Source organism: Pongo pygmaeus, chromosome 3 (assembly GCF_028885625.2).
Source record: "Pongo pygmaeus isolate AG05252 chromosome 3, NHGRI_mPonPyg2-v2.0_pri, whole genome shotgun sequence".
Classification (NCBI taxonomy): Eukaryota; Metazoa; Chordata; class Mammalia; order Primates; family Hominidae; genus Pongo; species Pongo pygmaeus.
Window position 1 is genome coordinate 176459657 of NC_072376.2, and position 9064 is coordinate 176468720.

General features: G+C 36.4%; 1 pseudogene; it reads left to right on the top strand.

The window, feature by feature from the left end:
- The first annotated feature begins 7916 nt into the window (after positions 1–7916).
- Positions 7917–8242, top strand: LOC129034625 (large ribosomal subunit protein eL33-like; annotated as a pseudogene).
- Positions 8243–9064: the final 822 nt, after the last annotated feature.

Genomic DNA, 9064 nt, shown 5'->3' on the forward strand with positions numbered 1-9064 from the left:
AAGACAAAATATTCCCCCAAATTTCTAGTCTCTGCACACTCACCTTCATCCTGTAGACTAACTTCTCATTGACAAACAAATCTTCCCTAAATGCTCTTTGTTTTGTTTTAAGTTCAGATATAGAAACAAAATTTCATATGTTGATCATCTAAAAAATAGTACTTGGACTTTTCTACAAAAAGTTCAAACCTAGCTAAGCAGGTATTCTTCCCCAAACCCAGCAAGACTATGATGATTACTATTCAGAAATTCGAAAGCCCACAAATCTTTTTTTTTTTTTCTTTTCAGTATCTTTAACCTGCTGGTGATCAAATTCTCTAGACTTCAGTAAGCTTCCCTGCCTCTTAGTGAATAATCTAGGACCTTCATTTCCTGAATAGGAGTAGAAACACATCAGTGAATTTTACTCATCAGGAAACATTGAATTATTTTCCTTAGAAGCAGCTAGATTCAGTATCTGAGAGAAATACAAAAGACTTTTTCCTTTTTCGTGCTGTGAAACTAAATTCAGTCTTCATAACCAGGAAGTTAGAAAAGGACTTACTCTTGCGAGTGACTAAAGGGGAATATATCATCCTTTGAAAGAAATAACATATCCCAGAGGACACAGAAATGGTCTGAGAGGTGGGAGATGTAGTTTATTTTTCTGGGTCCTACATGATCATCTGTATAATCTGATTTAAATTCTGCACTGTTGATATATGTCATATTATTTTCTTACCAGTATATTGGGATTAATCAGAAACAGGAAGAAAGAGACAAAGGTGAAGATGAACTAGGTAATTTAACATTTGTTTGCTCTAGTTAATTGCTGCAACAACTTAATGAAGAGTTATCTTCATTTTAGAGATAGGGAAACAGAGGCTTATAGGACTAAATTACTCATATATATCAACATCTGGATAGCAGCAGAGACAAGATTTGAGACTCAGTTGTCTGAGGTCAACGTCACTGTTCTCTTTTTGTTCATGCTATATGGTCTTAAAACAACAACAATAAAATAACAACAACAAAAAAAGACCTTTGTTTCTCCTGCCCTAAACTGACTTTAACCACCTTTGCCTCTATAGATACAAGTTTTCTTTAGTGACTCTTGCTACCGTTTTTTTTTTTAAACTTTTATTTTAGGTTCAGGGGTACATGAACAGGTTTGTTATTTAGGTAAACTTATGTCACAGGGGTTTGTTGTACAGATTATTTTGTCACCCAGGTACTAAGCCTAGTACTCAGTGATTATGATTTCTGATCCTCTCCCTCCTTCCACCCTCTGTTCTCAAAAATTGACAAATGGTTTCTAACTAAACTAAGAGTTTCTGCACAGCAAAAGAAACTATCAACAGGATAAACAGACAACCTACAAAATGGGAGAAAATATTTTCAATCTATGCCTCTGACAAAGGTCGAATATCCAGCACCTGTAAGGAACTTAGACAAATTTACAAGAGAAAAACAAATAACCCCATTAAAAAGTGGGCAAAGGACATGAAGAGACACTTTTCACAAGGAGACATATAGATATAATTAATTTCCTTAAGGTTTACAAGCAGGTGGTAAATAATCCAAGACCACCCTACCCCACTCAACCCCACTACACATGCCAGGGTTACATTATTGGAGAAAAACCCATTGGAACAAATGTAATATCCAGGCCAAAGAAGCCCAACTCAAGCTCCATTTTGTAAGGGCTGTAGTTTAGCTGAGTTGCTAATTCCTGGGCATGAGAATCTTTATTGCTATTATCACTTGAGGCCTGTGTCTGTTTGTAATACCTGGAGGGGTTCCTTATTTTGCAATTTTTATACTATCAACAGAAAAGATTTATTGAGATGAGCTGTGTGAACCAGACTATAAATTCAGATCCTATTGCTCTAGTTTTATTTGATACTCACACAGACAGAAGGCCCTTTCTTAAGCTGACAACCTATAATGGAAGTTTCTTATCTTGTGGGCTAGATAAAACGCACAAGAATATGTCTGGTTTAGATATCATCTTTTATATACCTATCTTTTGTATATGAGGACATTCTTTTAAAAAATGCTTTATTATTAACGAAATATAGTTATATGTATTACATAGAATGGTGTTTTCCCTAGGGTGTTCAATTATAATGTTTTCTAGGAAATGGTTTTTAATGTTTGTATCAGTTAGTAGGTAATAAGATATGGTAATTTTTTTACTTTCTTCTTTTTTTTATATTATTTGTATTATTGTATTTTTTATATTATATATAATTCTTTAGAATGAGCATGTATTATATATTATTTTCATATAATCCATATGAGGTATTCTATTATAACAGTTTATATGGGGCACACAAAATTCTGTCTCTTAAAATGTGTTATGCTATTAAAACAGTAAAGTAAAAATATTATTATCAATTAGACTGCCATGTTGTAACTGTATAACAGTAAAACTATAGAGTACGTGAATGACCTTACATTGAACTGAGAAAGTCCCATTCCAAAAAAATAACAAAGCAGTTGCTTCCAAACAACCCCTCATACATTAGTTTCCTCCCATTTGGGCATGGATGCTTGATAAATGATGCAAGCCTACTGACATTCACATAATATCCAAACTCAGCAAATCCAAAATATCCAAAATACAGCAAAGCGTGATATTAAAGTGTTTGACTGTGTTTATTTTGCTAAAATAATAATTTTGTTCAAATGGTGGAGGAGTAATGATGTGTATTAATTTCACTGAGAGACCACCTCCTCCACCCCATACCTCTAGCTCAGGTCTTTATTAACTCACATGTGTACCCCAATCCCTACCTCAAGTAGTATTATTCATTTACCTACTTTTTGTATGAAGCAGAACCCACAGAATGAAGAGAGCTAAGAGGCTGAGTTTATCTACACAATAAAGGGTTGACATGGAGGGAGAACAAAGACAGAAAACCATATAGGTGGGTTTAAATGAATATTTGGAGAGTTTAGCATCTGAAAGACTATATATATTATATATATGAGATATATATTTACATATGTAATAATATATATAAATATTAAAAAGTACCTGTAAAACATATCTAAACTCAGAGTGGAAACGAATGAGTTTGGGAAGTATTGTTAACTATCAATTTGTTGCCTATTTTTTTTATATCAAGCTTTTATCAAATAAGTGTTAATATTTGTTTCTAATTATTGTTGGCTTTCTGGCCTGTGCCTTTTCGAATACTATTCTATGTAAAGACTGAGTCATATGGACTCCAAACATATCTAGTTTCAAATTCAATATAAACGAAATACTTTTCTGGTATCAGTAATAGATCTGTTTAAAAAGAGAAAGGGGGCTGGGCAAGGTGGCTCGCACCTGTAATCCCAGCACTTTGGGAGGCCGAGGCGGGCAAATCACCTGAGGTCAGGAGTTCGAGACCAGCCCGGCCAACATGGTGAAACCCTGTCTTTACTAAAAATACAAAAATTAGCCGGGCATGGTGGTGCGTGCTTATAATCCCAGCTACTTGGGAGGCTGAGACAGGAGAATGGCTTGAACCCGGGAGGTGGAGGTTGCAGTGAGCAGAGATTGTGCCACTGCACTCTACCCTGGATGACAGAGCAAGACTCCATCTCAAAAAAAAAAAAAAAAAAAAAAAAAGAGAAACGGTAACATGATTAGTAGTGCACAGCGAGGGAATACCTTTATTCTGGTTTCCTTTGGTCCCTCTTCTTCATTCATCTACTTTGCTCATATTCTATGATGACTGCAATACTCCATCAGAACAGTCACCTTGATTTTTGGCTAATTTCAGAGGCTCTAAAATTTCTCTGTTTATCTCTTATAGTAGAAAATATTCACAAGCTGTTCTTCTGTAGTTCAAAATATTGTTCATAATTTTCTGCTACCATGCTCAGTTTAAGACGAAGAAGGCCAAAAACCTTGTGATTGACAATGATAGTCACTGCTAGCCTGGACGAAGAAAGCACTGCATTATCAAAGCATGAGGACTAGCCCTTATATCAGGACAGAGGTGCCAGGGCAGGGCTTCCCTAACAGTTTACATTGAAAAGAGAAATAAATTATTTACTTCTTGTTCTTTTTTTAAAAAGTGCTCTTAATGCTGTTTATAGTCATGAATGTTTTTCTCCAGTTAATTTCTGCATGGTACTATGTGGAAATCTGTTGATAGTATTGATAGCTAACAATACTTCCAAAACTCATTCTTTCCACTCTGAGTTTAGATATGTTTTACAGGAACTCTATAGCTGAAAATCTGTGTTTGGGTTTGGACTTTATCAATTTTTGAAAAGAAAAGAGTATACATAGCCATTTTAATAGCTTTTTCTTTCCATAAGAAATATATAATATAAAGATGTATTGAATTCTACTGTTTTCATAAAACCTTGACTTGGAGAATATGTACTTTTCACACACAAAAAATAAAAATACATTTCTCCCTTCCTTTACTATTGTTTTCAGGTGATTTTCCCCAGCAACAAACTTTAAGCTTTCATAAAATAAATATTAAATCATACTAATTGCATTATAGTCATTATTTTTCTTTTGAGGCAAATGAATTACCAATAGGGTTTTGAAAGTGCATACCACAGATGAGTAATATGTCTAACATTTCAATTAAACATATTATGGCTGAAAATTAACTATCCAGTTCAAAAGTTCAACAGAACATAGATAAATCAGTTGCTTACCATGAGACCTGTTGCTAAGTGAGGATGTTTTTGTCAATTTGGAAAAAGAGAGCATCCACTATTACCCTATTAGAGTTTTCTTGCTTTCCTTGCACCTTTCATCTCAAATTATTCTTGTGCTTTCACTCTTTTAAAAACAGTCCTGCTGGCTTTAGTTCACTTCTTTGGCTTCACAGCTTCAAGGGAGCTTTTAAAGACAGAGGTCACATATCACCCTAGCAACTTGGTTGGAGAGAAGTGATGTTTCCTAAAATATTATAAAGCAAATCAAGCATCTGGCTGATTTATTAGATAGGGCTAGCCACTTGTTCTTAACTGGTCATGTTGTCCTGGTGAAAAGTGAACAGTGCCAGGTCTTAAAGGTGTTAAATGTGTTTCCTGAAAGCATTATGTGCAATGGCAAGATCAGCTCTTTATTCTCAAAAGAGTAAATTAGCAAATAACTACTAATTAATGTGAACTATTATTTTTTGTGTGTGTGTAAGTGGTATTTGGCAAAAATCAAGTAACTGGCAAAATACTCAGGCTGAATATGAATAGGCACTGTTTGAGAATATGTAAAACATGTTATCTGGTAAAAAGTTGCAAATTGAATAATTATGTTGCAGTCTCAATATGGACACATACTTTCTTTTTTATTATTAAAGAAAACAAACAGTCACCTAAGGTGGCTACACACAGGCATACTCACTACTAATAAAGAGATACCATGTTTTCCTCTCTCCTGCCATGTGTGAGGTTTCCTACCAGTGAGGGCTTCCAACTGTGGATTAATACTTTTCTCTTCATCTTTCTTCTGCAATTTCTAGATCAACACTGGAACCAAAAATTTTGCACACTTCTACACCAACATACCAGAAAATTAGAAACTCTAAGCACAGCTATTAAAAAGTAAACACATTTCCCAATATTGTATATTATTCTTACTCCTATCTTTTTTTCTCTTTATTATAAAATTTCAGCTTGGTCCAAGAGAAAGAAGTAAATAAAATTCCAGGGCCTGGCTCGGTGGTTCATGCCTGTAATTCCAGCACTTTGGGAGGCCTAGGTGGGTGGATCACGAGGTCAGGAGTTCGAGACCAGCCTGACCATTATGGTGAAACCCCGTCTCTACTAAAAACACAAAAATTAGCTGGGCGTGGTGGTGCACACCTGTAGTCCCAGCTGCTCGGGAGGCTGAGGCAGGAGAATTGCTTGAACCTGGGAGATGGAGGTTGCAGTGAGCCGAGATCGCACTACTGCACTCCAACCGGGATGACAGAGCAAGAGTCTGTCTCAAAAAAAAAAAAAAAAAAGAAAAGAAAATTCCAGATAGATGACAGAGGGCTTTGGGACTTGTGACAGCCATATTATTGCAAAGCTATCAGACACCAGCTCTCTGGTAGCTCTCTGTGCAAATCATTCCAAAGTGATAATTGTCAAAATTTTCCCCCACTCTAAGGGAAGCATTATGTTAGAGCATAATCTCCACTGAATTCCAACAGCAACTCACTTTTTCCCAGAAGCTAAAGGGACTCTTACCTACCATCTTATCTAAATAGCATCATTACTGATAGAATATGTTAGAAAAGAGGACACTGAGAGACCCTCAGAATTTGACTTATTAAGAGTAAAATTTAAGAGCGAGTGCCCATGTCCTTGCTTTGTACCTGAATGCAGGTTCAGCCGCTCACTGCTTGACAAGTCAAATAACAAGGATGAGATTCCATAGAAAGGAAGTGACTTTATTTGCCAAAGCTAGCAATGGGGAAGTGGTTCAGGCTCCTGCCCTAATGGAATTGCTTCAAATTTTGGGCAGAAAGGAAAAGCTTAAAAAGGGAAGTTTGGCATGAGGGAGATGCAGAAGGGAGCGAGGCAGTACAGGTCTATGTGACTTGTTCTGATGACGTATCTTGAGTTATTGCCCCATCCGCTGAATGGGCTGGTGCCATGGCGGGCACAGCCAGGTTGTAAATTAACCACAGCCTTTAAGTGATCTCCTGATGGGGGAGAATTTCACAGGCACCTGGGTTGTTTTAAGATCTCCTCTCTGAAACTTTGAAGCAAACATATAGTTACATAAGCTAGCGGTGTAAGGAGTGCCTGGTGCATAAAGAGCAAAGGTTATAATCACATTCCTGAGAGCTAAGGCGTGAGTAGGCATGAAAAACAAGAAAAGGAGAAAAAGGAAAAGACTATTTTTAAGAAAAAAGGGTACTTGGTTACACTTCTAGGTAATTACATTCTGATTGTTATGATGTCACAGGTGAGAATGTTAGAAGAAAGATTTTAACACGAATTCAAGCACATAATAAAATTGTAAACAGCATATAGAGCTTATTTTCTCTATAATCTGAAGACCAATTGCATGGCCTGTTGGAGTAAGGCTCAGTACTCATTTTCTGTCCCTACCCACCTCCCACAACTCAATTATTTTTTCTCCCATATGTTGGTGTTTTTTTCTGTGACTGATTCTACAAACCCATAAAAATATTAAGTGATGGTTTAAATATTGTCTGATAACTCTCATGCACTTCTCAAAGGACTACAATACCATAGCCTTGTAGTAGTATAATTTGGCACTATGTTTCAAAAGACTTTAAAAAGTTCATTCTCTTTGACCTAGAAATTTTACTTCAAGGAGTTTTCTAGTAGGGAAATAATCAGGAATGTGCACAAAATCAGCTATAGGATATTAATTGTACATAATTTAAAAAGTGTAAGGGCCAGGCGTGGTGGCTCACGCCTGTGATCCCAGCACTTTGGGAGGCCGAGGCAGGCGGATCACGAGGTCAGGAGATCGAGACCATCCTGGCTAACACGGTGAAATCCCATCTCCACTAAACATACAAAAAATTAGCCGGGCATGGTGGCGGGCGCCTATAGTCCCAGCTACTCGGGAGGCTGACGCAGAAGAATGGCGTCAACCCGGGAGGCGGAGCTTGCAGTGAGCCGAGATCACGGCACTGCACTCCAGCCTGGGCAACAGTGCGAGACTCCGTCTCAAAAAAAAAAAAAAAAAAAAAATGTAAATGATCAAAATGTCCATCAATAAGAGATTGCTAAATTAATTCTGATATATTAATAAAGTGAAATAATATGCAGGCAATAAAAATATATTGTAATAATAATATGAGATTATCTTATGTTATTGCATGAACAAAGCAAATCATAGAAAAAATACAAAGTATCATTTTTTTAGAAATAATTTTTAAAAATCTGCTCTTCCTGCCATCTTGGAACCTGTGGCACTCTATTGGAAATAGGACTTTTAAAACATTTCTGGAAAGCTGTAGTCCAATGCTATAGCCAGTTTTCTTGACTATAAATAGGGTTTCCAAAACCAAACGGAGCACACAGCTCTTCTTAAAACTGAAGGTGTCTATGCCTGAGATGAAACTGAATTCTACTCAGGCAAGAGATGTGCTTATGTATACAGAGCAAATCACAACACAGTGACGTCAGTGGTAAACCAAACAAAACAAAAGTAATCTGGGGAAAGGTAACCTGTGTCCATGGAAACAGTGGCATGATTTGTGCCAAATTCTGGAGCAATCTGCCTATTAAGGGCACTGGACACAGAATCCGTGTGAAGCTGTACCCCTAAGGGTTTTAAACTGATGAAAAGTAAATCAATAAAGGGGGGATTTGTGCTCTGTTATTTTTGTTAGGTGGCTTTTAAAAGTATTGCCGTGAGTTGAGTTGTATGCTTAAAATGGCGAAGGTTATTCAGCATTTTCAGAGTATAAGGAAGTCAGAGCTATATGAACTGTATGAATGATGATTGAAAGGTGATTACAGAGACTTAGACAATAACGAGGGTTTTAACGTATCTTAGTACAAGCCCTTATTGCATGGATTGCGGGGGATAAGTAAGCTTTGGGGAAAGTGCAAAGGGGACTGTCTTCCTCATTATGATGAAAGTTAGTGAAAGAAGCTTAAAATTATCCCTTAAATTACCTTGTAAGAGTATGTACGTGTTCAATATAGTTTGATTGGGAAACTGAAAAGCAAAAATGGAAATTAAAAATAATTTAAATGGAGATTATGTTGATGGTTTTTGGCAGCTCATTCAGATAGGCTAGGGCAAGATATCCTTGGAATTTGTGGCTGGACAAAGCATTCCAGTATATAACACTTGACTTGGAATAAGTAATGTATAAACTGAAAATATCAAAATAAAACCATATAATTTCATCTCAAAAATGCATGCACATATATACAAATCAAAGCAGCAATAGCTAGAAGAATACACATTCAAAGGCCAATAGCAAGCAAAGATTTGGTGAGATTATGGTTGAGATAGATAGCTAGATATGTCATATGCTATTCTTTAATTTTCCTGACTGAATAAGCATTACTTAAGTAATCAAATAGGATACTCAGTTGCTGGGGGTTTTTTGAGATGGGGTCTCACTTTGTCACCCAG